The sequence below is a fragment of the Puntigrus tetrazona genome, unplaced genomic scaffold (genome assembly GCF_018831695.1).
Source record: "Puntigrus tetrazona isolate hp1 unplaced genomic scaffold, ASM1883169v1 S000000971, whole genome shotgun sequence".
In the NCBI taxonomy this organism is placed as follows: domain Eukaryota; kingdom Metazoa; phylum Chordata; class Actinopteri; order Cypriniformes; family Cyprinidae; genus Puntigrus; species Puntigrus tetrazona.
The window spans coordinates 1-27954 of record NW_025048566.1 but is presented as its reverse complement, the minus strand read 5'-3'; the positions used below and the strand labels follow the sequence as shown (position 1 = coordinate 27954).

The window sequence follows — 27954 nt, the reverse complement described above, 5'->3', positions numbered from 1 at the left end:
GAGCATTAGTTAAGTAGTTAAAAACAGTCAAACTCTGTTTAAAGTACAGCTACTTTAAAGGCAATTGAATTAAATAAGCAGTAAGGAAAGCAAAGAGCTGGTCAAACTTTGGCCACACTAAGGGCCAGTGTATTAGATAAGTAGTGAAAAAACTCAAAAATTTACAGCACCTGGTATTCCTAGGCAGTCTCCCATCCAAGTACTAACTAGGCCCAACTCTGCTTAGCTTCTGAGATCAGACGAGATCAGGCATGAACAGGGTGGTATGGCCGTAAGCGAAAGCTGCTGCAAAAAGCCCCCTATTTTAAGGTGAGGCACACTAAAGTGCCATTATACTAGATAAGTAATGAATGAAATACAAAAAAATACTTCAAAATGAGCTACATTAAAGATAAGAGCATTAGTTAAGTAGTTAAAAACAGTCAAACTCTGTTTAAAGTACAGCTACTTTAAAGGCAATTGAATTAAATAAGCAGTAAGGGAAAGCAAAGAGCTGGTCAAACTTTGACCACACTAAGGGCCAGTGTATTAGATAAGTAGTGAAAAAACTCAAAAACTTACAGCACCTGGTATTCCTAGGCAGTCTCCCATCCAAGTACTAACTAGGCCCAACTCTGCTTAGCTTCTGAGATCAGACGAGATCAGGCGTGAACAGGGTGGTATGGCCGTAAGCTTAAAAGCTGCTGCAAAAAGCCCTATTTTAAGGTGAGGCACACTAAGTGCCATTATACTAGATAAGTAATGAATGAAATACAAAAAAAAAAATACTTCAAAATGAGCTACATTAAAGATAAGAGCATTAGTTAAGTAGTTAAAAACAGTCAAACTCTGTTTAAAGAACAGCTACTTTAAAGGCAATTGAATTAAATAAGCAGTAAGGGAAAGCAAAGAGAGCTGGTCAAACTTTGACCACACTAAGGAGCCAGTGTATTAGATAAGTAGTAAAAAAACTCAAAACTTACAGCACCTGGTATTCCTAGGCAGTCTCCCATCAGAAGTACTAACCAGGCCCAACTCTGCTTAGCTTCTGAGATCAGACGAGATCAGGCGTGAACAGGGTGGTATGGCCGTAAGCTAAAGCTGCTGCAAAAGCCCCCTATTTTAAGGTGAGGCACACTAAGTGCCATTATACTAGATAAGTAATGAATGAAATACAAAAAAAAAAAAAATACTTCAAAATGAGCTACATTAAAGATAAGAGCATTAGTTAAGTAGTTAAAAACAGTCAAACTCTGTTTAAAGAACAGCTACTTTAAAGGCAATTGAATTAAATAAGCAGTAAGGGAAAGCAAAGAGCTGGTCAAACTTTGGGCCACACTAAGGGCCAGTGTATTAGATAAGTAGTGAAAAACTCAAAAACTTACAGCACCTGGTATTCCCTAGGCAGTCTCCATCCAAGTACTAACTAGGCCCAACTCTGCTTAGCTTCTGAGATCAGACGAGATCAGGCGTGAACAGGGTGGTATGGCCGTAAGCGAAAGCTGCTGCAAAAAGCCCCCTATTTTAAGGTGAGGCACACTAAGTGCCATTATACTAGATAAGTAATGAATGAAATACAAAAAAAAATACTTCAAAATGAGCTACATTAAAGATAAGAGCATTAGTTAAGTAGTTAAAAACAGTCAAACTCTGTTTAAAGAACAGCTACTTTAAAGGCAATTGAATTAAATAAGCAGTAAGGGAAAGCAAAGAGCTGGTCAAACTTTGGCCACACTAAGGGCCAGTGTATTAGATAAGTAGTGAAAAAACTCAAAAACTTACAGCACCTGGTATTCCTAGGCAGTCTCCCATCCAAGTACTAACCAGGCCCAACTCTGCTTAGCTTCTGAGATCAGACGAGATCAGGCGTGAACAGGGTGGTATGGCCGTAAGCGAAAGCTGCTGCAAAAAGCCCCCTATTTTAAGGTGAGGCACACTAAGTGCCATTATACTAGATAAGTAATGAATGAAATACAAAAAAAAATACTTCAAAATGAGCTACATTAAAGATAAGAGCATTAGTTAAGTAGTTAAAAACAGTCAAACTCTGTTTAAAGAACAGCTACTTTAAAGGCAATTGAATTAAATAAGCAGTAAGGGAAAGCAAAGAGCTGGTCAAACTTTGACCACACTAAGGGCCAGTGTATTAGATAAGTAGTGAAAAACTCAAAAACTTACAGCACCTGGTATTCCTAGGCAGTCTCCCATCCAAGTACTAACTAGGCCCAACTCTGCTTAGCTTCTGAGATCAGACGAGATCAGGCGTGAACAGGGTGGTATGGCCGTAAGCAAAAGCTGCTGCAAAAGCCCCTATTTTAAGGTGAGGCACACTAAGTGCCATTATACTAGATAAGTAATGAATGAAATACAAAAAAAAAATACTTCAAAATGAGCTACATTAAAGATAAGAGCATTAGTTAAGTAGTTAAAAACAGTCAAACTCTGTTTAAAGTACAGCTACTTTAAAGGCAATTGAATTAAATAAGCAGTAAGGGAAAGCAAAGAGCTGGTCAAACTTTGACCACACTAAGGGCCAGTGTATTAGATAAGTAGTGAAAAAACTCAAAAAATTTACAGCACCTGGTATTCCTAGGCAGTCTCCCATCCAAGTACTAACTAGGCCCAACTCTGCTTAGCTTCTGAGATCAGACGAGATCAGGCGTGAACAGGGTGGTATGGCCGTAAGCTAAAGCTGCTGCAAAAAGCCCCCTATTTTAAGGTGAGGCACACTAAGTGCCATTATACTAGATAAGTAATGAATGAAATACAAAAAAAAAAAAAAAAAATACTTCAAAATGAGCTACATTAAAGATAAGAGCATTAGTTAAGTAGTTAAAAACAGTCAAACTCTGTTTAAAGAACAGCTACTTTAAAGGCAATTGAATTAAATAAGCAGTAAGGGAAAGCAAAGAGCTGGTCAAACTTTGACCACACTAAGGGCCGTTGTATTAGATAAGTAGTGAAAAAACTCAAAAACTTACAGCACCTGGTATTCCTAGGCAGTCTCCCATCCAAGTACTAACTAGGCCCAACTCTGCTTAGCTTCTGAGATCAGAGCGAGATCAGGCGTGAACAGGGTGGTATGGCCGTGCCAAGCTGCTGCAAAAGCCCCTATTTTAAGGTGAGGCACACTAAGTGCCATTATACTAGATAAGTAATGAATGAAATACAAAAAAAAATACTTCAAAATGAGCTACATTAAAGATAAGAGCATTAGTTAAGTAGTTAAAAACAGTCAAACTCTGTTTAAAGTACAGCTACTTTAAAGGCAATTGAATTAAATAAGCAGTAAGGGAAAGCAAAGAGCTGGTCAAACTTTGGCCACACTAAGGGCCAGTGTGTATTAGATAAGTAGTGAAAAAACTCAAAAATTTACAGCACCTGGTATTCCTAGGCAGTCTCCCATCCAAGTACTAACCAGGCCCAACTCTGCTTAGCTTCTGAGATCAGGCGAGATCAGGCTTGAACAGGGTGGTATGGTCGTAAGCAAAAAGCTGCTGCAAAAGCCCTATTTTAAGGTGAGGCACACTAAGTGCCATTATACTAGATAAAGTAATGAATGAAATACAAAAAAAAAAAAACTTCAAAATGAGCTACATTAAAGATAAGAGCATTAGTTAAGTAGTGTTAAAAACAGTCAAACTCTGTTTAAAGAACAGCTACTTTAAAGGTAAATTGAATTAAATAAGCAGTAAGGAAAGCAAAGAGCTGGTCAAACTCTTGATTCAACACTAATGGGCCAGTGTATTAGATAAGCAGTGAAAAAACTCAAAACTTACAGCACATGGTATTCCTAGGCAGTCTCCCCATCCAAGTACTCAACTAGGCTCCAACTCTGCTTTTAGCTTCTGAGATCAGACAAGATCAGGCGTGAACAGGGTGGTATGGCCATAAAGCGAAAGCTACTGCAAAAGCCCCCTATTTTAAGGTGAGGCACACTAAGTGCCATTATACTAGATAAGCAATGAATGAAAAAAAAAAAAATACTTCAAAATGAGCTACATTAAAGATAAGAGCATTAGTTAAGTAGTTAAAAACAGTCAAACTCTGTTTAAAGTACAGCTACTTTAAAGGCAATTGAATTAAATAACAGTAAGGGAAAGCAAAGAGCTGGTCAAACTTTGGCCACACTAAGGGCTGGTGTATTAGATAAGTACTGAAAAACTCAAATTTACAGCACCTGGTATTCTAGGCAGTCTCCCATCCAAGTACTAAACAGGCCCAACTCTGTTTAGCTTCTGAGATCAGACATTGACGATATCACTAGCGTGAACAGGGTGGTATGGGCGTAGTTGCCGCTGCAAAAGCTCTATTTTTAAGGTGGGGTACACTAAATTGCCATTATACTAGATAAGTAAATGAATGGAAATACAAAAAAAAATGCTTCAAAATGAGCTACAGCATTTAAAAGATAAGAGCATTAGTTAAGTAATTAAAAACAGATCAAACTCTGTTGAAAAGAACCGCTACTTTAAAAGACAATTGAATTAAATAAGCAGTAAATGAAAGCAAAGAGTTGGTCAAACTTTGGCGAGCCACTCTAAGGCCACAGTGTATTAGATGAAGTAGTGAAAAAACCTCAAAACTTGGTACCTGGAAAGTATTCCTAGGCAGTCTCCCCATCCAGAAGTACCCACCAGGCCCAACTCTGGGCTTTAACTTCTGAGATCAGATTTGAGATCAGAGGCGTGAACAGTGTGAGGTATGGGCGTAAGCAAAGTTAACATACAAAGCCCTATTTTAAATTGAGGGGCATTTTCAAGTGCCATTATACTAGATGGGCAATGAAATGGAAATACAAAAAAATACTTCCAAAATGAGCTACATTTAAAGATAAGAGCATTGATTAAGTGATTAAAAACAGTCAAACTCTGCTTAAAGCACAGCTTACTTTAAAGGTAACTGGATTAAATAAGGCGATGAGGGAAGTTAAAAGAGCTGGTCAAATTTCTTGACCACCACTATGGAGCCAGTCGCATTAGATAAGTAGTGAAAAAACTCAAAAAATTTTACAGCACTCCAGCATTCTCTAGGCAGTCTCCCATCCAAGTACTAACCAGGAGCAACTCTAGCTTAGCTTCTGAGATCGACGACATCAGGGCGTGTAAACAGGGTGGGTGTAATAGTAGAAGCTAAAGCTGCTGCAAAAGCTATATTTTAAGGTGAGGTACACTAAATTGCCACACTATACTAGATAAGTAAATGAAAATGAAATACAAAAAAATATGCTTTAAAATGAGCTATTACATTAAAGATAAGAGCATTAGTTAAGTAGTTAAAAACAGTCAAACTCTGTTTAAAAGTACAGCTACTTTAAAGGCAAATTAATTAAAATAAACAGTAAGGGAAAGCAAAGAGCTGAGTCAAACTTTGACCACTCTATGTTACAGTTGTATTAGATAAGTGGTAGAAAAACTCAAAAAATTTGCAGCACCTGTGTTCTGTGGCAGTCTCCCCATCCAGAAGATATACTAACTAGGCCCAACTCTGCTTAGCTTCTGAGATCAGACAACACTGTAGGCATGAACTGGGTGGTATGTCCGTGGCTTAAAAGCCGCTGCAAAAAGCCCCCTATTTTAAGGGGTGAGGTACATAAATTGCTGGCTATACTCAAATAAGTAATGAATGAAATACAAAAAAAAATATAATTTCAAAAAATGAGCTACATTAAGAGATAAGAGCATTAGTTAAGTAGTTAAAAAGCAATTGAAGCTCTGTTTAAAGAACAAAACCACTTTAAAAGCAAATTCTTCCAACTAAATAAGCAGTAAGGGAAAGCAAAGAGCTGGTCAAACGTGACCACTAAGAACCAGTGTATTAGATAAGTAGCAGAAAAACTCAAAAACTTACAGCACCTGGTGTTCCTGAGCAGTCTCCATCCAAGTACTAATCTAGGCCTAACTCTGTAGCTTCTGAGCTTGAGATCAGACGTGAACAGGGGTGGGTATGGCTGTAAGCCAAAGCTGCTGCAAAGTTCTCTTATTTTACTAAAGGGGTGAGGCACACTCAGTGCCATTATACTAGATAAGTAAAATAGATGGAAATACAAAAAAAAATACTTCCAAAATGAGCTGCGGCCCAAAGATAAGAGCATTAGTTAAGTGATTAAAAACAGTCAAACTCTTCTGTTAAAAAGTACGAAAGCTACTTTAAAGGCAATTGAATTAAATAAGCAGTAAAGTGAAAGCAAAGAAACTGGTCACAACTTTGACCACACTAATGGCCAGTTGTATTATACAAGTAGTGAAAAAACTCAAAAACTTTACAGCACCTGGTATTCCTAGAGGCAGTCTCCCCATCCAAGTACTAACTGGGCCCAACTCTGCTTGGCTTCTGAGGATCAGGAGGCAACATCAAGAGCGCGTGAACAGGGTGGTATGGCCGTAAGCCAAGCTACTGCAAAAAGCCCCATTTTAAGGTGAGGCACAATAAGTGCCATTATACTAGATAAGTATACCGAATGAAATACAAAAAAAAAAAAATGCTTCAAAATATAGGCTACATTAAAGATAAGAGCATTAGTTAAGTAGTTAAAAACAGTCAAACTCTACTTTAAAATTAGCAACTTTAAGAGCAATTGAATCTAAAATAAGCAGTAAGGAAAGCAAAGAGCTGGTCAAACTTTGACCACACTAAGAACCAGTGTATTAGATAAGCAGTGAAAAAACTCAAAAAATCTACTGCACCTGTTGTTCTAAGGCAGTCTACCATCCAAGCACTAACTAGGCCCAACTCTGCTTAGCTTCTGAGATCAGAGCGAGATCAGAGGCGTGAACAGGGTGCTATGGCCGTGAAGCTAAAGCTGGGCCAGCTGCTGCAAAAGCCCCTATTTTAAGATTGAGGTACACTAGAGTGCACATTATACTAGATAAGTAATGAAATGAAATACACAAAAAAATACTTCAAAATAGAGCTACATTAAAGATAAGAGCATTAGCTAAGTAGTTTAAAACAGTCAAATCCTGTTTAAAGAGTAGCCACTTTAAGGCAATTGGATTAAATAAGCTGCAAAGGAAAGCAAAGAGCTTACAAAACTTTAGCCACACTCAAGGGCCGTTGTATTAGATAAGCAGTGAAAAATCCCAAAAATTTACAGCACCTGGTATTCCTAGGCAGTGTCCCATCCAAGTACTAACCAGGCCCAACTCTTGGGTTTAACTTCTGAGATCAGACGACATCAGGCGGTAGCAGGGTGGTAATAGCTGCAAGCTTGAAAGCTGCTGCAAAAAGCCCCCTTATTTACATAAGGTGAGGCACACTTTAAGTGCCATTATACTAGATAAGTAATGAATGAAATACAAACATAAAAATACTTCCAAAATGAGCTACATTAAAGATAAGAGCATTAGTTAAGTAGTTAAAAACAGTCAAACTCTGTTTTAAGAACAGCTACTTGTAAAGGTAAATTAGATTCAAGAAATAAGTGGTATGGAAAGCAAAGACAGATGGTTAAACTTTGGCCAGCCACACTAAAGAACCAGTGTATTAGATAAGTAGTGAAAAAACTCAAAAACTTTACTGCACCTGGTATTCCTGAGCAGTCTCCCCATCCAAGTACTAATTGTGGCCCAACTCTGTTTGGCTTCTGAGATCAGACAAGATCAGGCGTGGACAGGGTGTGGTAAGTGTCCGTAAGCTAAAGCTGCTGCAAAAGCCCCCTATTTTACATAAGGTGTGAGGCACTAAGTGCTACATTATACTAGATAAGTAATGAATGGAAATACAAAAAAAAAAAAATACTTCAAAATGAGCTACATTAAAAGATAAGAGCATTAGTTAAGTAGTTAAAAACAGTCAAACTCTGTTTAAAGAAGTACAGCAGCTACTTTAAAGACAATTGGATTAAATAAGCAGTAAGGGAGAAGCAAAAGAGCTTGGTCAAACTTTGACTTTACACTAAGGAGCCGTTGTATTAGATAAGTAGTGAAAAAACTCAAAATTTACAGCACCTGGTATTCCTAGGCAGTGTCCCATCCAAGAAGCTAACCAGGCCCAACTCTGCTTAGCTTCTGAGATCAGACGACATCAGGCGTGAACAGGGTGGTATGGCCAGTGAAAGCCGCTGCAAAAGCCCCCTATTTTAAGGTGAGGTACACTCAAGTGCCATTATACTAGATAAGCAATGAATGAAATACAAAAAAAAATGCTTCAAAATGAGCTACATTAAAGATAAGAGCATTAGTTAAGTAGTTAAAAACAGTCAAACTCTGTTTAAAGAAGCAGCTACTTTAAAGGCAAATTGATTTCAAATAAGCAGTAAGGGAAAGCAAAAGAGCTGGTCAACTTTGTGACCACACTGGGAACCAGTGTATTAGATAAGTAGTGAAAAATCTCCAAAAGCGTACTGCACCTGGTGTTCCTAGGCAGTCTCCCTATCCAGAGTACTAGCTGGAAGCCCAGCTCTGCTTAGCCTCTGAGATCAGGAGATGTGGGATCAGGGCGTGAGAACAGGGTGGAGTACGGCTGCAAGGTGCAAACTGCTGCAAAAAGTCCCTATTATAAGGTGAGGCAATACTCAAGTGTGCCATTATGTTTGCTCAGATGAGTAAATGAATGAAATACAAAAAAAAAAAAATACTTCAAAATGAGCTACACTGGGCAAAAGATAAGAGCATTAGTTAAGTAGTTAAAAACAGTCAAACTCTGTTTAAAAGTACAGCTACTTTAAAGAGCAATTGAATTAAATAAACTGATGAGGGAAAGCAAAGAGGCTGGTCAAACTTTGACCTCAACACTCAGACCGTTGTATTAGGGATAAGTAGTAGAAAAAACTCAAAAACTTACAGCACCTGGTATTCCTGGGCAGTGTCCCATCCAGAAGTGCTAACTAGGCTCAATCCTGCTTAGCTTCTGAGATCAGACGACATCAGGCGTGAACCGGTGCAGATGGCCGTGAAGCCAAAGCTGCTGCAAAAAGCCCTATTTTAAGGTGAGGCACACCAAGTTGCCATTATACACTGAATAAGCAATGAATGAAATACAAAAAAAAAAAAATACTTCAAAATAGGCTACATTAAAGATAAGAGCATTAGTTGGGTAGTTAAAAACAGTCAAACTCTGTTTAAAAAACAGCTACTTTAAAGGTGCAATTGAATTAAATAAGCAGTAAAGAAAGGAAAGGCAAAAGGTTGATCAAACTTTTGAAAGCCACATTTGCGGCCAGTAGATTAGATGTAAGTAGTGAAAAAACTCAAGAATTTACAGCACCTGGCATTCCTAGGCAGCTCTCATCCAAGAATCAACCACGCCCAACTCTGCTTAGCTTCTGAGATCAGACGAAGATCAGAAGTGAAACAAGTGTGATATAGCTGCAAGCGAAAGCTGATGCAAAAGCCCTCTATTTTAAGGGCGTGAGAGGTACACTCGTTGCCATTATACTAGATAAGTAATAGAAATTGAAATACAAAAAAAAAAAATGCTTAAATAGGCTACATTAAAGATAAGAGCATTAGTTAAGTAGCAAAAATAGTGTCAAACTCTGTTTAAAAGTAGTATAGCTACTTTAAAGCAAATTGAACTAAATAAACAGTGAGGAAAAGCAAAGAGCTGGTCAAACTTTAGCCACTACGCTGTTGCTGGTGTGTTGTGGCTAGATAAGTAGTGAAAAAAACTCAAAAATTGCACAGCACCTGGTATTCCTAAGTAAGGTCTCCCATCCAAGCACTAACTAGGCCCAACTCTGCTTAGCTTCACAGAGATCAATTTGCACATCAGGCGTGAACAGGGTGAAGTGGCACGCAAGCTTAAAGCTGCTACAAAAAGCCTGTATTTTTAGTGTGTGTGGTACATTGCCAAGTGCCATTATACTCAGATAAAGTAATGAATGAAATACAAAAAAAATACTTCCAAAATGAGCTATATTAAAGATAAGAGCATTAGTTAAGTGGTTAAAACAGTCAACCTCTGTTTAGTACACAGCTACTTTAAAGGCAATTGGCTGAACAATACAGTAAGGAAAACCAAAGAGCTGGTCAAACTTTGACCAGACTATGGGAGCTGTGTGTGTATTAGATAAGTAGTGAAAAAAACTCAAAAATCATACAGCACCTGGTATTCCTGGGCAGTTTTCATCCAAGTACTAACTAGGCTCAACTCTTGCTTAGCTTCACAGAGATCAGGGAAGCAAGATCAGGCGTGAACAGGTGGTATATAGCCGTAAGCAAAGCTGCTACTGCAAAAAGCCCCTATTTACAAGGTGAGGGTACACTAAGTGCCATTTTACTAGATAAAGTAATGAATGAAATACAAAAAAAAAAAAAAAATAACTTCAAAATGAGCTACATGCTAAAGATAAGAGCATTAGTTAAGTGGTTAAAAACAGTCAAACTCTGCTTTGTAAAGAACAGCTACTTTAAAGGCAAATTGAATTAAAATAAGCAGTAAGTGAAAGCAAAGAGCTGGTCAAACTTTTGACCGACACCCAAGGCCAGTGCGCTAGATAAGTAGGAAAAACTCCAAAACTAACAGCACCTGGTGTTCCTAGGCAGTCTCCCATCCAAGTACTAACTAGGGCCCACTCTGCTTAGCTTCTGAGATCGGGAGATTTCAGATCAGGCGTGAACAGAGGGTGGTATGGCTGCAAAAGCTAGCTGCTGCAAAAAGCCCTATATTTTAAGGTAGAGAGGCACTAAGTGCCATTATACTACATAAGTACTGAATGAAATACAAAAAAAAAAATACTTTAAAATGAGCTACATTAAAGATAAGAGCATTAGTTAAGTAGTTAAAACAGTCAAACTTTCTTTTAAAGAAGTACAGCCACTTTAAAGGCACCAAGAATTGAACACAAGCAGTAAAGAGAGAGAGAAACAAAGAGAGAAGAAGGCTAGGCGTGTTTGCCCACACTCAAGGGCCGTTGTGGACAGATAAGTAGTGAAAAAAATTCCAAATTTACAGCACCTGGTATTCCTCAGGCAGTCTCCCATCCAAGTACTAACCAGGCCCAACTCTGCTTCAGCTTCCTGAGATCAGGTGACTATGACTGTATGAATCAGGGTGTAGTATGGCCGTCAAGCTAAAGCCTATGCAAAAAGTCCCCTATTGTTTTAAGATGAGGCACACCAAGTGCTACTATACCTAGATAAGTAATGAATGAAATACAAAAAAAAAAAATATATCAAAATGAGCCACATTAAAGATAAGAGCATTAGTTAAGTAGTTAAAAACATTCAAACTCTGTTTTAAAAGTACAGCTACTTTAAAGGCGTAAATTGAATTAAATAAACAGTAAGAAGCAAGAAAGCTGGTCAAACTTTGACCACACCTGCATGAGCCGTTGTATTAGATAAGTAGTGAAAAAACTCAAAAATTTACACAGCACCTGGTATTCCTAGGCAGTCTCCCATCTAAGTACTAACCAGGCCCAACTCTGCTTAGCTTCTGAGATCAGACGAGATCAGGCGTGAACAGGGTGGCAGGTATGGTCAGAAGCTAAAGCTGCTGCAAAAGCCACCTTATTTTTTAAGATGAGGCACACCTGGCGCCATTATACTAGATAAGTAATGAATGAAATACAAAAACAAAAAAAAAAATACTTCAAAATGAGCTACATTACTAAAGATAAGAGCATTAGTTAAGTAGTTAAAAATAGCCAAACTCTGGTTTGAAAGTACAGCTACTTTAAAAAGGCAATTGAATTAAATAAGCAGTAAGGGAAAACAAAGAGCTAATTCAAACTTTGGCCCACACTAAGGGACGTTGTATTAGATAAGTAGTGAAAAAGCTGTAAATTTATCATTGCACCTGGTATTCCCTAGGCAGTCTCCCATCCAAGCACTAAGCTGGTGGCCCAACTCTGCTTGGCTTCCGAGATCAGATGACACTAGGCGTGAACAGATTGGTATGGCCGTAAGCAAAAGCTGCTGCAAAAAGCCCCTATTTTAATGTGAGGCAAACTAAGTGCCATTATACTAGATAAAGGTAATGAATGAAATACAAAAAAAAAAAATACTTCTTCAAAATGATCATTCACATTAAAGATAAGAGCATTAGATAAGCAGGTAAAACAGTCAACCTTTCTGTTTAAAGTACAGCTACTTTAAAGGCAAATTGAATTAAATACAGCAAGGGAGGGAAACAAAGAGCTGGGTCAAACTTTGACCACACCAAGAGGCCAGTGTATTAGACACGTAGTGAAAAAAACCCAAAACCTACAGCACTAGAGATTCCTAGGCAGTCTCCAACTAAGTGCACTAACTGGGCCCAACTCTGCTTGGCTTACAGAGACTGTAGACAGAGATCAGGCGTGAACAGGGTGGTAAGGGCTGTAAGCTAAGAAATTGCTATAAAAAGCCCCTATTTTAAGGTGGGGCAAGCACCACGTGCCATTGAGTACTAGATAGGCAATGAATGGAAATACAAAAAAAAAAAAAAAAACTTCAAAATGAGCTGGGCATTAAAAGATAAGAGGCATTAGTTAAGTAGTTAAAAACAGTCAAACTCTGTTTAAAGCACAGCCACTTGAAGGCAATTGGAATTAAATAATAAACAGTAAGGGAAAGCAAAAGAGAGTTGGTCAAACTTTGGCCACACCCATGGGCATGCTGCATTAGATAAGCAGTAGAAAAAACCCAAAATTTACAGCACCTGGTATTCTAAGGCAGTCTCCCCATCCAGAGTACTCAACCCAGCCCAACTCTGCTTAGCCTCTTGAGATCAGACGAGATCAGGGCGGAACAGGGTGGTATGGCTGCTAGCGTAAAGCTGCTGCAAAAAGCCCTCTATTTTAAAGTGTGAGGCAACACACTAATTAATGCATTATACTAGATAAGTAAATGAAATGAAATACAAAAAAAATACTTCCAAAATGAGCTTACATTAAAGATAAGAGCATTAGTTAAGGTAGTTAAAAACAGTCAAACCCTATGGTTTATAAGTACACGCTACTTTGAAGGCAATTGAGATTCAGCCAGCAGTAAAGGAAAGCAAAGAGCTGGTCAAGACTTTTGGCCACACTCAAGAACAATTGTATTAGATAAGTAGAGGAAAAACTCAAAAATTTACAGCACCTGGTGTGGCCCATAGGCAGTCTCCTATCCAGAAGCACTAGCAAGGCCCAGCTCTGCTTGGCTTCTGAGATCAGAGGACAACACCAGGCATGAACAGGGGTGGTATGGCCGTGAGCGCCAAATCTGCTGCAAAAGCCCCTATTTTGGAGTGAGTGCACACTAAGTGCCAGCCATACTAAATGGGCAATGAATGAAATACCAAAAAAAAAAAAAAAAAACTTCAAAAATGAGCCACATTAAAGATAAGAGCATTGGTTAAGTAGTTAAAAACAGTCAAACTCTGCTTAAAGAGCAAAGGCTTTAAAGGCAATTGAATTAAAATAAGCAGTAAGGGAAAGCAAAGAGAGCTGGTCAAACTTTGACCACAGCACTAAGAACCAGTGTATTAGATGGGCAGTGAAAAAACTCCAAAAACTTACAGCACCTCAGTATTCCTAGGCAGTCTCACATCCAAGGGCACTAATCTAGGCCCAACTCTGCTAGCTTCCTGAGACTGACGACTAGGCGTGAACAGGGTGTTATGGCCGTAGAGCCAAAGCTGCTGCAAGAGCCTCTATTTTAAGGCAGGTAGAGGCACCACCTAAGTGCCATTATACTTCATAAGTAATGAATGAAATGCAAAAAAAAATACTGAAAACAATGAGCTACATTAAAGATAAGAGTATCACTGTTAAGTAGTTAAAAATAGTCAAACTTTGCTTAAAAAATTACAGCTACTTTAAAGGCAATTAAGAATTAAATAAGCAGTAAGGGAAAGTAAAGAGCTGGTCAAACTTCTTTGGGCACACCATTAGCCGTTGTAGATGATAAGTAGTGAAAAAACTCAAAATTTACACAGCACCTGGTATTCCTAGGCAGTCTTCCACTCCAAGTACTAACTAGGCTCAACCCATGAAATACAGAGATCAGACGAGATCAGGCGTGAACAGGGTGGTATGGCTGCAAGCGAAAGCTGCTGCAAAAAGCCTCTATTTTTACGGTAGAGGCACACTGGCGGCACATTATAATTAGATAGGCAATGAATGAAATACACAAAAAAAAAAATACTTCAAAAATGAGCTTCATTAAAGATATGAGTAATGGATTAAGTGAGTTAAAACACAGTCAGAAACTCTGTTTCCAAAGAAACAGCTATCTCAAAGACGAACTGGATTGAATAAAGCAGTAATGGAAAGCAAAGAGAGCTAGTCAAACTTCTTGTGTAACACACTATGTAGATACAGTGTAATAGATAAGCAGTGAAAAAACCTCAAAAACTACAGCACCTGGTATCCACAGGCAGTCTCCCTATCCAAGTACTAACTAGGCCCAACTCTTAGCTAGCTTCTGAGATCAGAGCGACATCAGGTATGAACAGGGTGGGTATGGCCGTAAGCGAAAGCTGCTGCAAAAAGCCCCTATTTCAAGGTAGTAGAGGCACACCAAGTGCCATTATACTAGAGATAAGCATTAGATGAAATACAAAAAAAATACTTCAAAACAGAGCTACTTGAAAAGATAAGAGCATTGGATAAGTAGTTAAAAATAGTCAAACTCTGAGCAAAGTACGAAAGTTACTTTGAAAACAAATTGAATTTAAATAGGCAGTAAGGGAAAGCAAAGAGCTGGTCAAATCCTTTGCCACACTAGAGGCCGTTGTATTAGATAAGTAGTGAAAAAACTCAAAAGTTTACAGCACCTGGTATTCCTAGGCAGTGTCCCATCCAAGTACTAACTAGGCCCAACTCTGCTTAACTTCTGAGATCAGAGATGACATCTGGCATGAAACAGGGTGGTATTGTGGCTGTAAGTTAAAGCGTAAGGCAAAAAGCCCTATTTTTAAGGTGTGGGCATGGCTAAATTTCATTATATCACTAGATAAATAATGAATGAAACACAAAAACAATAAAGATGCTTCAAAATGAGCTGCATTAAAGATAAGAGCATTAGTTAAGTAGTTAAAAACAGTCAAACTCTGTTTGAGCACAGCTACTTTAGAAGGCAGATTGAATTAAATAAGCAGTAAAGTGGAAAGTAAAGAGCTATATTAAACTTTGGCCACACTCAGGGAACAGTTGTACGTAGATAAGTGAAAAGTGAAAAAAACTCAAAAATTTACTGCACCTGGCATATTCCTAGACAGTCTCCCATCCAAGTGCCTAGCTAGGCCTAACTCTGCTTATAGCTTCTGAAGTCAAGAGCGAGATACTGTATGGAACAAATTGGTATGGGCCGTAAGCTAAAGTTGGCCAAAAAGCCCCTATTTTGGTTAAAAGATTGAGGTGTCACTAAGTGCCATTATACTAGATAAGTAATGAGAATGAAATACACATAAAAAATACTACTCAAAGAATGAGCCACATTAAAGATAAGAGCATTAGTTAAGTAATTAAAAACAGTCAAACTCTACATTTAAAAGTACAAACATTTTAAAGACAATTGAATTAAATAAGCAGTAAGGGAAAGTAAAGAGAGCTGGTCAAACTTTGACCACACTAAGGGCCGTTGTATTAGACAGAAGTAGTGAAAAAACTCAAAAATTTACAGCACCTGGTATTCCCTAGGCAGTGTCCCATCCAAGTACCTAACCAACGCAGGCCCAACTCTGCTTAGCTTCTGAGATCAGACGACATCGAAAAGGGCGTGAACAAGGGTAGGCGTGGCTGCAAGCCAAAACTGCTGCAAAAGCCCCCTATTTATGTGAGGCACACTCAAGTGCCATTATACTGAATAAGTAATGAAATGAAATACAAAAAAATACTCAAAAATAAGAGCTACATTAAAGATAAGGATAATTGGATTAAGTGAATTAAAAATAGTCAAAATCCTCTGTTTAAAGTACAGCAGCCTGCTAAAGACAATTGGATTTAAATAAGCAGTAAGTGGAAAGCAAAGAGCTGGTCATACTTTGACCACACACTAAAAGTCTGCTGTATTAGATGGGCAGTGAAAAGCTCATAAAACGTGCTGCACCTGGTATTCTTTGTGCAGTCTCCTCATCCAAGTACTAGCCAGGCCCAGCTTCTGCTTAGCTTCTGAGATCAGACAGAGATCAAGGCGTGAAACAGGTGTGGTGACCGTAAAGCTGTAAGCACTTCTGCTACAAAAGCCTCTTATTTAAGGTGTGGGGTGGCTGCTAGAATTGCCATTATACTAGATAAAGTAATGAATGGAAATACAAAAAAAAAAATACTTCAAACAGAGCTGTTACTAAAGATAAGAGCATTAGTTAAGTAGTTAAAAACAGTCAAACTCTGTTTAAAGTACAGCTACTTTAAAGGTAATTGAATTAAATAAGCAGTAAGGGAAAGCAAAGAGCTGGACAAACTTTGGCCACACCATGGACGTTAGTATTAGATAAGTAGTGAAAAAACTCAAAAGCTACAGCACCTGGTATTCCTAGGCAGTGTCCTCAAAAACTAAGTACTAATTCAGGCCCAACTCTACTTAGCTTCTGGAGATCTGGCGACGATCAGGCGTGGAACAGGGTGGTATGGCCGTAGTTAAAGCTCATACCAAAAGCCCTGTATTTTAAGGTGTGGCACATAAATTACTGTTATACTGAAGTAAGTAATGAATGAAATACAAAAAATATGCTTCCAAAATGAGCTACATTAAAGATAAGAGCATTAGTTAAGTAGTTAAAAACAGGTCAACCTCTATTTTTAGTGGGTTGGTAGCCACTTTAAAGGCAATTTAAGTTAAATATGCAGTGAGGGAGGAATGAGCTAATTAAACTCTCTGAATACACTAAAAGACCAGTGTGTATTAGATAAAGTAGTGAAAAAACTCAAAAACTTACAGCACCTTGGTATTCCTATGCAGTCTCCCATCCAGAAGTACTAACTAGGGGCCTATAACTCTCTGCTTAGCTTCTGAGGATCAGGACAACAGATCAGGCGTGAACACAGTGGTATAGCCGGCGTAAGGCAAAGCTGCAAAAAAGCTCCCTTATTTTAAGGAGTGAGGTACACTCGTTGCCATTATGCTACATAAATTAATGAGAATGAAAATACAAAAAATAAATACTTCAAGATGATTTACATTAAAGATAAAAGATATTGATTAAGTAGTTAAAAATAGCCAAACTCATTTAAAGAAATTACAGCTACTTTAAAGGTAAATTGAATTAAATAAGCAGTAAGGTGAAAGCAAAGAGCTGGTCAAACTTTGACTACACCTGCGCTAACAGTATTAGATAAGTAGTGAAAAACTCAAAAATTAACAGCACCTGGTATTCTCAGGCAGGCCCACATCCAAGTACTAACTCACAGGCCCAGCAACTTCATGAATACTTCTTTGAGATCAGAGCGACATCAGGCGTGAACAGGGTGAGTATGGCGCGTCAGAGCTAAGCTGATGCAAAAGCCCTATTTTAAGGCAGGTGAGGTACACTCAAGTGCCATTATACTCAGATAAGTAATGAATGAAATACAAAAAAAAAAAATGCTTAAAATGAGCTACATTAAAGATAAGAGCATTGGTTAAGTGGTTAAAATAGTCAAACTCTGTTTAAAGGAACAGCTACTTTAAAGGCAAATTGAATTAAATAAGCAGTAAGAAAAGCAAAGAGCTGGTCAAACTTTGACCACACTAAGAGAACCAGTGTATTAGATAAGTAGTGAAAAACTCAAAAACTAACAGAGGCAATTCCATTCCTAGGCAGTCTCCCATCCAATTACTCAACTAGGCCTAACTCTGCTTAGCTTCTCTGAGATCAGACGAGATCTGTATGGAACAGGGTGGTATGGCCGTGAAGCTAAAGCTGCTGCAAAAAGTCCCCTATTTTAAGGTGTGAGGCACACTAAATTGCCACGAGTACTAGATAAGTATTAAGATGAAATACAAAAACAAAAATATACTTCAAAATGAGCTACATTAAAGATAAGAGCATTAGTTAAGTAGTTAAAAATAGTCCAAACTCTGTTTTAAGTACAGCTACTTTAAAGGCAATTTGAACTAAATAAGCAGTAAGGGGAGTATAAAAGAGCTGGTCAGACTTTGCAGACCACACTATGGGCCGTTGTATTAGATAAGTAGTGAAAAACTCAAAAATTTACAGCACCTGGTATTTCCTAGGCAGTCTCCCATCCGAGAGTACTAACTTGGGCCCAACTTTACATGAATAGCTCGAGAGATCAGAGGAGATCAGGCGTGAACAGGGTGGTAAGGCGTCGTAAGGTAAAGCTACGGCAAAAAGCTCCCTATTTTAAGATGTGTGTGACTAAATTGCCATTTATACTCAGATAAGTAAATGAATGAAATACAAAAAAAAAAAAAAATACTTCCAAAAAATGAGCTACTACATTAAATATAAGAGCATTAGTTAAGTAGTTAAAAACAGTCAAACTCTGAGCGAAAAATTACAGCTACTTTAAAGGCAATTGAATTAAATAAGCAGTAAGGAAAGTTATAAGACTGGTCAAAATTTGACCACATCTAAGGGCTGTGTGTATTAGATAGAAGTAGTGAAAAACCCAAAATTTACTGCACCTAATATCTCCTAGGCAGTCTCCTCATCCAAGTACTCACAACCAGGACCAACTCTGCTTAGCTTCTGAGATCAGATGAGATCAGAAGAGGCGTGGAATAAGTGAGTATGGAGCGTAGCGCAAAGCTGCTGCAAAGCTCCCCTATTTTAAGATGAAATTTTGCTGGGCGCCATTATACTAGATAAGTAATGAATGAAATACAAAAAAAAAAATACTTCAAAATGAAGCTGCATTAAAGATAAGAGCATTAGTTAAGTAGTTAAAAACATTCAAACCTCTGTTTAAAGTACAGCTACTTTAAAAAAACAATGAATTAAATAAGCAGTAAGAGAGAAAGCAAAGAGCTGGTCAAATCCTTTGGCCACACTAAAGCCGTTGTAATAGAGGGGCAGTGAAAAAACTCAAAAATTTAAGGCAGCAGCACCTGGTATTCTCGTGTGTGTGCCTCCATCAGAGTACTAACCAGGCCTAACTCTGCTTAGCTTCTGAGATCAGATTTGAGATTTCATGTGAACAGGGTGGTATGGGCTGAAGCTAAAGCTGCTGCAAGAAGCTCCCTATTTTAAGATTAGAGTACACTAAGTGCGCATTATACTTCAGATAAGTAATGAATGGAAATACAAAAAAATAATACTTTAGAAATGAGCGCTACATTAAAGATAAGAGCATTAGTTAAGCAGTTAAAAAGAGTCAAACTCTGTTTAAAGAATTACAGCTACTTTAAAAGGCAATCGAATTAAATAAGCAGTAAGGCAGTTGTGGATTTGGTACAACTTTAACACACACTAAGGGTCAAGCAGACAGGATAAGTGGTAGAGGAAACTCAAAATTTATACAGCACCTGGCATTCCTAGAGTCTCCCCCATCCAAATTACTAATGAGGCCCAACTCTGCCAGCTTCTGAGATCAGAGCGAGATCAGTGATGAACAGGAGTGGTATGGCCGTAGTAGCTGCAAAAAGCCCCCTATTTTAAGGTGAGGCTCACTAAATTGCCATTATACTAGATAAGTAATGAATGAGAAGCCAAAAAAAAAAAATACTTCAAAATGAGCCATTAAAGATAAGAGCATTAGTTAAGTAGTTAAAACAGTCAAACTCTGTTTAAAGAACAGCTACTTTAAAGGCAATTGAATTAAATGACAGTAAGGAAAATGAGCTGGTCAAACTTGGCCACACTGGGAGCCAGTGTATTAGATAGAAGTAGTGAAAAAACTCAAAACTTACAGCACCTGGTATTCCTAGGCAGTCTCCCATCCAAGTACTAACTAGGCCCAACTCTGCTTAGCTTCTGAGATCAGGCGAGATCAGGCGTGAACAAGTGTGGTATGGCCGTAAGCTAAAGCTGCTGCAAAAAGCCCCTATTTTAAGGTGAGGCACACTAAGTGCCATTATACTAGATAAGTAATGAATGAAATACAAAAAAAAATACTTCAAAATGAGCTACATTAAAGATAAGAGCATTAGTTAAGTAGTTAAAAACAGTCAAACTCTGTTTAAAGAACAGCTACTTTAAAGGCAATTGAATTAAATAAGCAGTAAGGGAAAGCAAAGAGCTGGTCAAACTTTGACCACACTAAGGGCCAGTGTATTAGATAAGTAGTGAAAAAACTCAAAACTTACAGCACCTGGTATTCCTAGGCAGTCTCCCATCCAAGTACTAACCAGGCCCAACTCTGCTTAGCTTCTGAGATCAGGCGAGATCAGGCGTGAACAGGGTGGTATGGCCGTAAGCGAAAGCTGCTGCAAAAGCCCCTATTTTAAGGTGAGGCACACTAAGTGCCATTATACTAGATAAGTAATGAATGAAATACAAAAAAAAAAAATGCTTCAAAATGAGCTACATTAAAGATAAGAGCATTAGTTAAGTAGTTAAAAACAGTCAAACTCTGTTTAAAGAACAGCTACTTTAAAGGCAATTGAATTAAATAAGCAGTAAAGGAAAGCAAAGAGCTGGTCAAACTTTGGCCACACTAAGGGCCAGTGTATTAGATAAGTAGTGAAAAAACTCAAAAACTTACAGCACCTGGTATTCCTAGGCAGTCTCCCATCCAAGTACTAACTAGGCCCAACTCTGCTTAGCTTCTGAGATCAGACGAGATCAGGCGTGAACAGGGTGGTATGGCCGTAAGCGAAAGCTGCTGCAAAAAGCCCCTATTTTAAGGTGAGGCACACTAAGTGCCATTATACTAGATAAGTAATGAATGAAATACAAAAAAAAATACTTCAAAATGAGCTACATTAAAGATAAGAGCATTAGTTAAGTAGTTAAAAACAGTCAAACTCTGTTTAAAGAACAGCTACTTTAAAGGCAATGAATTAAATAAGCAGTAAGGGAAAGCAAAGAGCTGGTCAAACTTTGGCCACACTAAGGACCAGTGTATTAGATAAGTAGTGAAAAAACTCAAAAATTTACAGCACCTGGTATTCCTAGGCAGTCTCCCATCCAAGTACTAACCAGGCCCAACTCTGCTTAGCTTCTGAGATCAGGCGAGATCAGGCGTGAACAGGGTGGTATGGCCGTAAGCGAAAGCTGCTGCAAAAGCCCCTATTTTAAGGTGAGGCACACTAAGTGCCATTATACTAGATAAGTAATGAATGAAATACAAAAAAAAATACTTCAAAATGAGCTACATTAAAGATAAGAGCATTAGTTAAGTAGTTAAAAACAGTCAAACTCTGTTTAAAGAACAGCTACTTTAAAGGCAATTGAATTAAATAAGCAGTAAGGGAAAGCAAAGAGCTGGTCAAACTTTGGCCACACTAAGAACAGTGTATTAGATAAGTAGTGAAAAAACTCAAAAATTTACAGCACCTGGTATTCCTAGGCAGTCTCCCATCCAAGTACTAACTAGGCCCAACTCTGCTTAGCTTCTGAGATCAGGCGAGATCAGGCGTGAACAGGGTGGTATGGCCGTAAGCGAAAAGCTGCTGCAAAAAGCCCCTATTTTAAGGTGAGGCACACTAAGTGCCATTATACTAGATAAGTAATGAATGAAATACAAAAAAATACTTCAAAATGAGCTACATTAAAGATAAGAGCATTAGTTAAGTAGTTAAAAACAGTCAAACTCTGTTTAAAGAACAGCTACTTTAAAGGCAATTGAATTAAATAAGCAGTAAGGAAAGCAAAGAGCTGGTCAAACTTTGGCCACACTAAGGGCCGTTGTATTAGATAAGTAGTGAAAAAACTCAAAAACTTACAGCACCTGGTATTCCTAGGCAGTCTCCCATCCAAGTACTAACTAGGCCCAACTCTGCTTAGCTTCTGAGATCAGGCGAGATCAGGCGTGAACAGGGTGGTATGGCCGTAAGCGAAAGCTGCTGCAAAAGCCCCTATTTTAAGGTGAGGCACACTAAGTGCCATTATACTAGATAAGTAATGAATGAAATACAAAAAAAAAAATACTTCAAAATGAGCTACATTAAAGATAAGAGCATTAGTTAAGTAGTTAAAAACAGTCAAACTCTGTTTAAAGAACAGCTACTTTAAAGGCAATTGAATTAAATAAGCAGTAAGGGAAAGCAAAGAGCTGGTCAAACTTTGGCCACACTAAGGGCCAGTGTATTAGATAAGTAGTGAAAAAACTCAAAAACTTACAGCACCTGGTATTCCTAGGCAGTCTCCCATCCAAGTACTAACTAGGCCCAACTCTGCTTAGCTTCTGAGATCAGGCGAGATCAGGCGTGAACAGGGTGGTATGGCCGTAAGCGAAAGCTGCTGCAAAAAGCCCCCTATTTTAAGGTGAGGCACACTAAGTGCCATTATACTAGATAAGTAATGAATGAAATAAAAAAAAAAAAAAAAAAACTTAAAAATGAGCTACATTAAAGATAAGAGCATTAGTTAAGTAGTTAAAAACAGTCAAACTCTGTTTAAAGAACAGCTACTTTAAAGGCAATTGAATTAAATAAGCAGTAAGGAAAGCAAAGAGCTGGTCAAACTTTGGCCACACTAAGAGCCAGTGTATTAGATAAGTAGTGAAAAAACTCAAAAACTTACAGCACCTGGTATTCCTAGGCAGTCTCCCATCCAAGTACTAACTAGGCCCAACTCTGCTTAGCTTCTGAGATCAGACGAGATCAGGCGTGAACAGGGTGGTATGGCCGTAAGCGAAAGCTGCTGCAAAAAGCCCCCTATTTTAAGGTGAGGCACACTAAGTGCCATTATACTAGATAAGTAATGAATGAAATACAAAAAAATACTTCAAAATGAGCTACATTAAAGATAAGAGCATTAGTTAAGTAGTTAAAAACAGTCAAACTCTGTTTAAAGTACAGCTACTTTAAAGGCAATTGAATTAAATAAGCAGTAAGGGAAAGCAAAGAGCTGGTCAAACTTTGGCCACACTAAGGGCCAGTGTATTAGATAAGTAGTGAAAAAACTCAAAAATTTACAGCACCTGGTATTCCTAGGCAGTCTCCCATCCAAGTACTAACCAGGCCCAACTCTGTAGCTTCTGAGATCAGGCGAGATCAGGCGTGAACAGGGTGGTATGGCCGTAAGCGAAAGCTGCTGCAAAAAGCCCCCTATTTTAAGGTGAGGCACACTAAGTGCCATTATACTAGATAAGTAATGAATGAAATACAAAAAAAAAAAAATACTTCAAAATGAGCTACATTAAAGATAAGAGCATTAGTTAAGTAGTTAAAAACAGTCAAACTCTGTTTAAAGAACAGCTACTTTAAAGGCAATTGAATTAAATAAGCAGTAAGGGAAAGCAAAGAGCTGGTCAAACATTGGCCACACTAAGGGCCAGTGTATTAGATAAGTAGTGAAAAAACTCAAAACTTACAGCACCTGGTATTCCTAGGCAGTCTCCCATCCAAGTACTAACTAGGCCCAACTCTGCTTAGCTTCTGAGATCAGGCGAGATCAGGCGTGAACAGGGTGGTATGGCCGTAAGTAAAAAAGCTGCTGCAAAAGCCCCTATTTTAAGGTGAGGCACACTAAGTGCCATTATACTAGATAAGTAATGAATGAAATACAAAAAAAAATACTTCAAAATGAGCTACATTAAAGATAAGAGCATTAGTTAAGTAGTTAAAAACAGTCAAACTCTGTTTAAAAAGTACAGCTACTTTAAAGGCAATTGAATTAAATAAGCAGTAAGGGAAAGCAAAGAGCTGGTCAAACTTTGGCCACACTAAGGGCCAGTGTATTAGATAAGTAGTGAAAAAACTCAAAACTTACAGCACCTGGTATTCCTAGGCAGTCTCCCATCCAAGTACTAACTAGGCCCAACTCTGCTTAGCTTCTGAGATCAGACGAGATCAGGCGTGAACAGGGTGGTATGGCCGTAAGCGAAAGCTGCTGCAAAAGCCCCTATTTTAAGGTGAGGCACACTAAGTGCCATTATACTAGATAAGTAATGAATGAAATACAAAAAAAAATACTTCAAAATGAGCTACATTAAAGATAAGAGCATTAGTTAAGTAGTTAAAAACAGTCAAACTCTGTTTAAAGAACAGCTACTTTAAAGGCAATTGAATTAAATAAGCAGTAAGGGAAAGCAAAGAGCTGGTCAAACTTTGGCCACACTAAGGGCCAGTGTATTAGATAAGTAGTGAAAAAACTCAAAACTTACAGCACCTGGTATTCCTAGGCAGTCTCCCATCCAAGTACTAACTAGGCCCAACTCTGCTTAGCTTCTGAGATCAGGCGAGATCAGGCGTGAACAGGGTGGTATGGCCGTAAGCGAAAGCTGCTGCAAAAAGCCCCTATTTTAAGGTGAGGCACACTAAGTGCCATTATACTAGATAAGTAATGAATGAAATACAAAAAAAAAATACTTCAAAATGAGCTACATTAAAGATAAGAGCATTAGTTAAGTAGTTAAAAACAGTCAAACTCTGTTTAAAGAACAGCTACTTTAAAGGCAATTGAATTAAATAAGCAGTAAAGGAAAGCAAAGAGCTGGTCAAACTTTGGCCACACTAAGGGCCAGTGTATTAGATAAGTAGTGAAAAAACTCAAAAACTTACAGCACCTGGTATTCCTAGGCAGTCTCCCATCCAAGTACTAACTAGGCCCAACTCTGCTTAGCTTCTGAGATCAGGCGAGATCAGGCGTGAACAGGGGTGGTATGGCCGTAAGCTAAAGCTGCTGCAAAAGCCCCTATTTTAAGGTGAGGCACACTAAGTGCCATTATACTAGATAAGTAATGAATGAAATACAAAAAAAAATACTTCAAAATGAGCTACATTAAAGATAAGAGCATTAGTTAAGTAGTTAAAAACAGTCAAACTCTGTTTAAAGAACAGCTACTTTAAAGGCAATTGAATTAAATAAGCAGTAAGGAAAGCAAAGAGCTGGTCAAACTTTGGCCACACTAAGAGGCCAGTGTATTAGATAAGTAGTGAAAAAACTCAAAAACTTACAGCACCTGGTATTCCTAGGCAGTCTCCCATCCAAGTACTAACTAGGCCCAACTCTGCTTAGCTTCTGAGATCAGACGAGATCAGGCGTGAACAGGGTGGTATGGCCGTAAGCTAAAGCTGCTGCAAAAAGCCCCCTATTTTAAGGTGAGGCACACTAAGTGCCATTATACTAGATAAGTAATGAATGAAATACAAAAAAAAAAAAATACTTCAAAATGAGCTACATTAAAGATAAGAGCATTAGTTAAGTAATTAAAAACAGTCAAACTCTGTTTAAAGAACAGCTACTTTAAAGGCAATTGAATTAAATAAGCAGTAAGGGAAAGCAAAGAGCTGGTCAAACTTTGGCCACACTAAGGGCCAGTGTATTAGATAAGTAGTGAAAAAACTCAAAAATTTACAGCACCTGGTATTCCTAGGCAGTCTCCCATCCAAGTACTAACCAGGCCCAACTCTGCTTAGCTTCTGAGATCAGACGAGATCAGGCGTGAACAGGGTGGTATGGCCGTAAGCGAAAGCTGCTGCAAAAAGGCCCCTATTTTAAGGTGAGGCACACTAAGTGCCATTATACTAGATAAGTAATGAATGAAATAAAAAAAAAAAATACTTCAAAATGAGCTACATTAAAGATAAGAGCATTAGTTAAGTAGTTAAAAACAGTCAAACTCTGTTTAAAGAACAGCTACTTTAAAGGCAATTGAATTAAATAAGCAGTAAGGAAAGCAAAGAGCTGGTCAAACTTTGGCCACACTAAGGGCCAGTGTATTAGATAAGTAGTGAAAAAACTCAAAACTTACAGCACCTGGTATTCCTAGGCAGTCTCCCATCCAAGTACTAACTAGGCCCAACTCTGCTTAGCTTCTGAGATCAGGCGAGATCAGGCGTGAACAGGGTGTGGTATGGCCGTAAGCGAAAGCTGCTGCAAAAGCCCCTATTTTAAGGTGAGGCACACTAAGTGCCATTATACTAGATAAGTAATGAATGAAATACAAAAAAAAAAATACTTCAAAATGAGCTACATTAAAGATAAGAGCATTAGTTAAGTAGTTAAAAACAGTCAAACTCTGTTTAAAGAACAGCTACTTTAAAGGCAATTGAATTAAATAAGCAGTAAGGGAAAGCAAAGAGCTGGTCAAACTTTGGCCACACTAAGGGCCAGTGTATTAGATAAGTAGTGAAAAAACTCAAAAACTTACAGCACCTGGTATTCCTAGGCAGTCTCCCATCCAAGTACTAACTAGGCCCAACTCTGCTTAGCTTCTGAGATCAGGCGAGATCAGGCGTGAACAGGGTGGTATGGCCGTAAGCGAAAGCTGCTGCAAAAGCCCCTATTTTAAGGTGAGGCACACTAAGTGCCATTATACTAGATAAGTAATGAATGAAATACAAAAAAAAAAAAATACTTCAAAATGAGCTACATTAAAGATAAGAGCATTAGTTAAGTAGTTAAAAACAGTCAAACTCTGTTTAAAGAACAGCTACTTTAAAGGCAATTGAATTAAATAAGCAGCAGTAAGGAAAGCAAAGAGCTGGTCAAACTTTGACCACACTAAGGGCCAGTGTATTAGATAAGTAGTGAAAAAACTCAAAACTTACAGCACCTGGTATTCCTAGGCAGTCTCCCATCCAAGTACTAACTAGGCCCAACTCTGCTTAGCTTCTGAGATCAGGCGAGATCAGGCGTGAACAGGGTGGTATGGCCGTAAGCTAAAGCTGCTGCAAAAAGCCCCCTATTTTAAGGTGAGGCACACTAAGTGCCATTATACTAGATAAGTAATGAATGAAATACAAAAAAAAATACTTCAAAATGAGCTACATTAAAGATAAGAGCATTAGTTAAGTAGTTAAAAACAGTCAAACTCTGTTTAAAGAACAGCTACTTTAAAGGCAATTGAATTAAATAAGCAGTAAGGGAAAGCAAAGAGCTGGTCAAACTTTGGCCACACTAAGGGCCAGTGTATTAGATAAGTAGTGAAAAAACTCAAAAATTTACAGCACCTGGTATTCCTAGGCAGTCTCCCATCCAAGTACTAAGCAGGCCCAACTCTGCTTAGCTTCTGAGATCAGACGAGATCAGGCGTGAACAGGGTGGTATGGCCGTAAGCGAAAGCTGCTGCAAAAGCCCCTATTTTAAGGTGAGGCACACTAAGTGCCATTATACTAGATAAGTAATGAATGAAATACAAAAAAATACTTCAAAATGAGCTACATTAAAGATAAGAGCATTAGTTAAGTAGTTAAAAACAGTCAAACTCTGTTTAAAGAACAGCTACTTTAAAGGCAATTGAATTAAATAAGCAGTAAGGAAAGCAAAGAGCTGGTCAAACTTTGACCACACTAAGGGCCAGTGTATTAGATAAGTAGTGAAAAAACTCAAAAACTTACAGCACCTGGTATTCCTAGGCAGTCTCCCATCCAAGTACTAACTAGGCCCAACTCTGTAGCTTCTGAGATCAGGCGAGATCAGGCGTGAACAGGGTGGTATGGCCGTAAGCGAAAGCTGCTGCAAAAAGCCCCTATTTTAAGGTGAGGCACACTAAGTGCCATTATACTAGATAAGTAATGAATGAAATAAAAAAAAATACTTCAAAATGAGCTACATTAAAGATAAGAGCATTAGTTAAGTAGTTAAAAACAGTCAAACTCTGTTTAAAGAACAGCTACTTTAAAGGCAATTGAATTAAATAAGCAGTAAGGGAAAGCAAAGAGCTGGTCAAACTTTGACCACACTAAGGGCCAGTGTATTAGATAAGTAGTGAAAAAACTCAAAACTTACAGCACCTGGTATTCCTAGGCAGTCTCCCATCCAAGTACTAACTAGGCCCAACTCTGCTTAGCTTCTGAGATCAGGCGAGATCAGGCGTGAACAGGGTGGTATGGCCGTAAGCTAAAGCTGCTGCAAAAAAGCCCCTATTTTAAGGTGAGAGCACACTAAGTGCATTAAAGATAAGAGCATTAGTTAAGTAGTTAAAAACAGTCAAACTCTGTTTTAAAGAACAGCTACTTTAAAGGCAATTGAATTAAATAAGCAGTAAAGGGAAAGCAAAGAGCTGGTCAAACTTTGGCCACACTAAGGGCCGTTGTATTAGATAAGTAGTGAAAAAACTCAAAATTTACA

The 27954-nt window shown here is 38.2% G+C and overlaps 9 non-coding genes and 22 pseudogenes across 9 annotated transcripts; all 31 read right to left on the bottom strand.

Annotated features, from left to right (window-relative positions):
* Positions 1–158: 158 nt before the first annotated feature.
* Positions 159–277, bottom strand: LOC122337299 (annotated as a pseudogene).
* Positions 278–554: 277 nt separating this feature from the next.
* On the bottom strand, positions 555–673 carry LOC122337273. Its single transcript, XR_006249496.1, has one exon. It is a non-coding gene; the product is annotated as a 5S ribosomal RNA (ribosomal RNA).
* Positions 674–955: 282 nt separating this feature from the next.
* Positions 956–1075, bottom strand: LOC122337298 (annotated as a pseudogene).
* A 282-nt stretch (positions 1076–1357) lies between these two features.
* LOC122337310 lies at positions 1358–1476 on the bottom strand (annotated as a pseudogene).
* Positions 1477–1754: 278 nt separating this feature from the next.
* LOC122337248 lies at positions 1755–1873 on the bottom strand. Its single transcript, XR_006249491.1, has one exon. It is a non-coding gene; the product is annotated as a 5S ribosomal RNA (ribosomal RNA).
* Positions 1874–2150: 277 nt separating this feature from the next.
* LOC122337272 lies at positions 2151–2269 on the bottom strand. Its single transcript, XR_006249495.1, has one exon. It is a non-coding gene; the product is annotated as a 5S ribosomal RNA (ribosomal RNA).
* A 278-nt stretch (positions 2270–2547) lies between these two features.
* LOC122337285 lies at positions 2548–2666 on the bottom strand (annotated as a pseudogene).
* Positions 2667–2953: 287 nt separating this feature from the next.
* On the bottom strand, positions 2954–3073 carry LOC122337253 (annotated as a pseudogene).
* A 275-nt stretch (positions 3074–3348) lies between these two features.
* Positions 3349–3467, bottom strand: LOC122337312 (annotated as a pseudogene).
* Positions 3468–11290: 7823 nt separating this feature from the next.
* On the bottom strand, positions 11291–11401 carry LOC122337267 (annotated as a pseudogene).
* An 8274-nt stretch (positions 11402–19675) lies between these two features.
* Positions 19676–19795, bottom strand: LOC122337306 (annotated as a pseudogene).
* Positions 19796–20071: 276 nt separating this feature from the next.
* LOC122337303 lies at positions 20072–20190 on the bottom strand. Its single transcript, XR_006249506.1, has one exon. It is a non-coding gene; the product is annotated as a 5S ribosomal RNA (ribosomal RNA).
* A 279-nt stretch (positions 20191–20469) lies between these two features.
* Positions 20470–20588, bottom strand: LOC122337271. Its single transcript, XR_006249494.1, has one exon. It is a non-coding gene; the product is annotated as a 5S ribosomal RNA (ribosomal RNA).
* A 276-nt stretch (positions 20589–20864) lies between these two features.
* Positions 20865–20983, bottom strand: LOC122337283 (annotated as a pseudogene).
* A 275-nt stretch (positions 20984–21258) lies between these two features.
* Positions 21259–21377, bottom strand: LOC122337300 (annotated as a pseudogene).
* Positions 21378–21652: 275 nt separating this feature from the next.
* Positions 21653–21771, bottom strand: LOC122337293 (annotated as a pseudogene).
* Positions 21772–22049: 278 nt separating this feature from the next.
* Positions 22050–22168, bottom strand: LOC122337292 (annotated as a pseudogene).
* Positions 22169–22451: 283 nt separating this feature from the next.
* On the bottom strand, positions 22452–22570 carry LOC122337266. The gene has a single exon (XR_006249493.1). It is a non-coding gene; the product is annotated as a 5S ribosomal RNA (ribosomal RNA).
* A 276-nt stretch (positions 22571–22846) lies between these two features.
* Positions 22847–22963, bottom strand: LOC122337319 (annotated as a pseudogene).
* A 281-nt stretch (positions 22964–23244) lies between these two features.
* LOC122337282 lies at positions 23245–23363 on the bottom strand (annotated as a pseudogene).
* A 279-nt stretch (positions 23364–23642) lies between these two features.
* On the bottom strand, positions 23643–23761 carry LOC122337255. Its single transcript, XR_006249492.1, has one exon. It is a non-coding gene; the product is annotated as a 5S ribosomal RNA (ribosomal RNA).
* A 275-nt stretch (positions 23762–24036) lies between these two features.
* LOC122337290 lies at positions 24037–24155 on the bottom strand (annotated as a pseudogene).
* A 278-nt stretch (positions 24156–24433) lies between these two features.
* Positions 24434–24553, bottom strand: LOC122337307 (annotated as a pseudogene).
* A 276-nt stretch (positions 24554–24829) lies between these two features.
* On the bottom strand, positions 24830–24948 carry LOC122337314. Its single transcript, XR_006249507.1, has one exon. It is a non-coding gene; the product is annotated as a 5S ribosomal RNA (ribosomal RNA).
* A 282-nt stretch (positions 24949–25230) lies between these two features.
* On the bottom strand, positions 25231–25349 carry LOC122337291. Its single transcript, XR_006249505.1, has one exon. It is a non-coding gene; the product is annotated as a 5S ribosomal RNA (ribosomal RNA).
* A 277-nt stretch (positions 25350–25626) lies between these two features.
* On the bottom strand, positions 25627–25747 carry LOC122337311 (annotated as a pseudogene).
* A 278-nt stretch (positions 25748–26025) lies between these two features.
* LOC122337289 lies at positions 26026–26144 on the bottom strand (annotated as a pseudogene).
* A 281-nt stretch (positions 26145–26425) lies between these two features.
* On the bottom strand, positions 26426–26544 carry LOC122337288 (annotated as a pseudogene).
* A 278-nt stretch (positions 26545–26822) lies between these two features.
* LOC122337284 lies at positions 26823–26941 on the bottom strand (annotated as a pseudogene).
* A 273-nt stretch (positions 26942–27214) lies between these two features.
* LOC122337249 lies at positions 27215–27331 on the bottom strand (annotated as a pseudogene).
* Positions 27332–27605: 274 nt separating this feature from the next.
* Positions 27606–27724, bottom strand: LOC122337287 (annotated as a pseudogene).
* Positions 27725–27954: the final 230 nt, after the last annotated feature.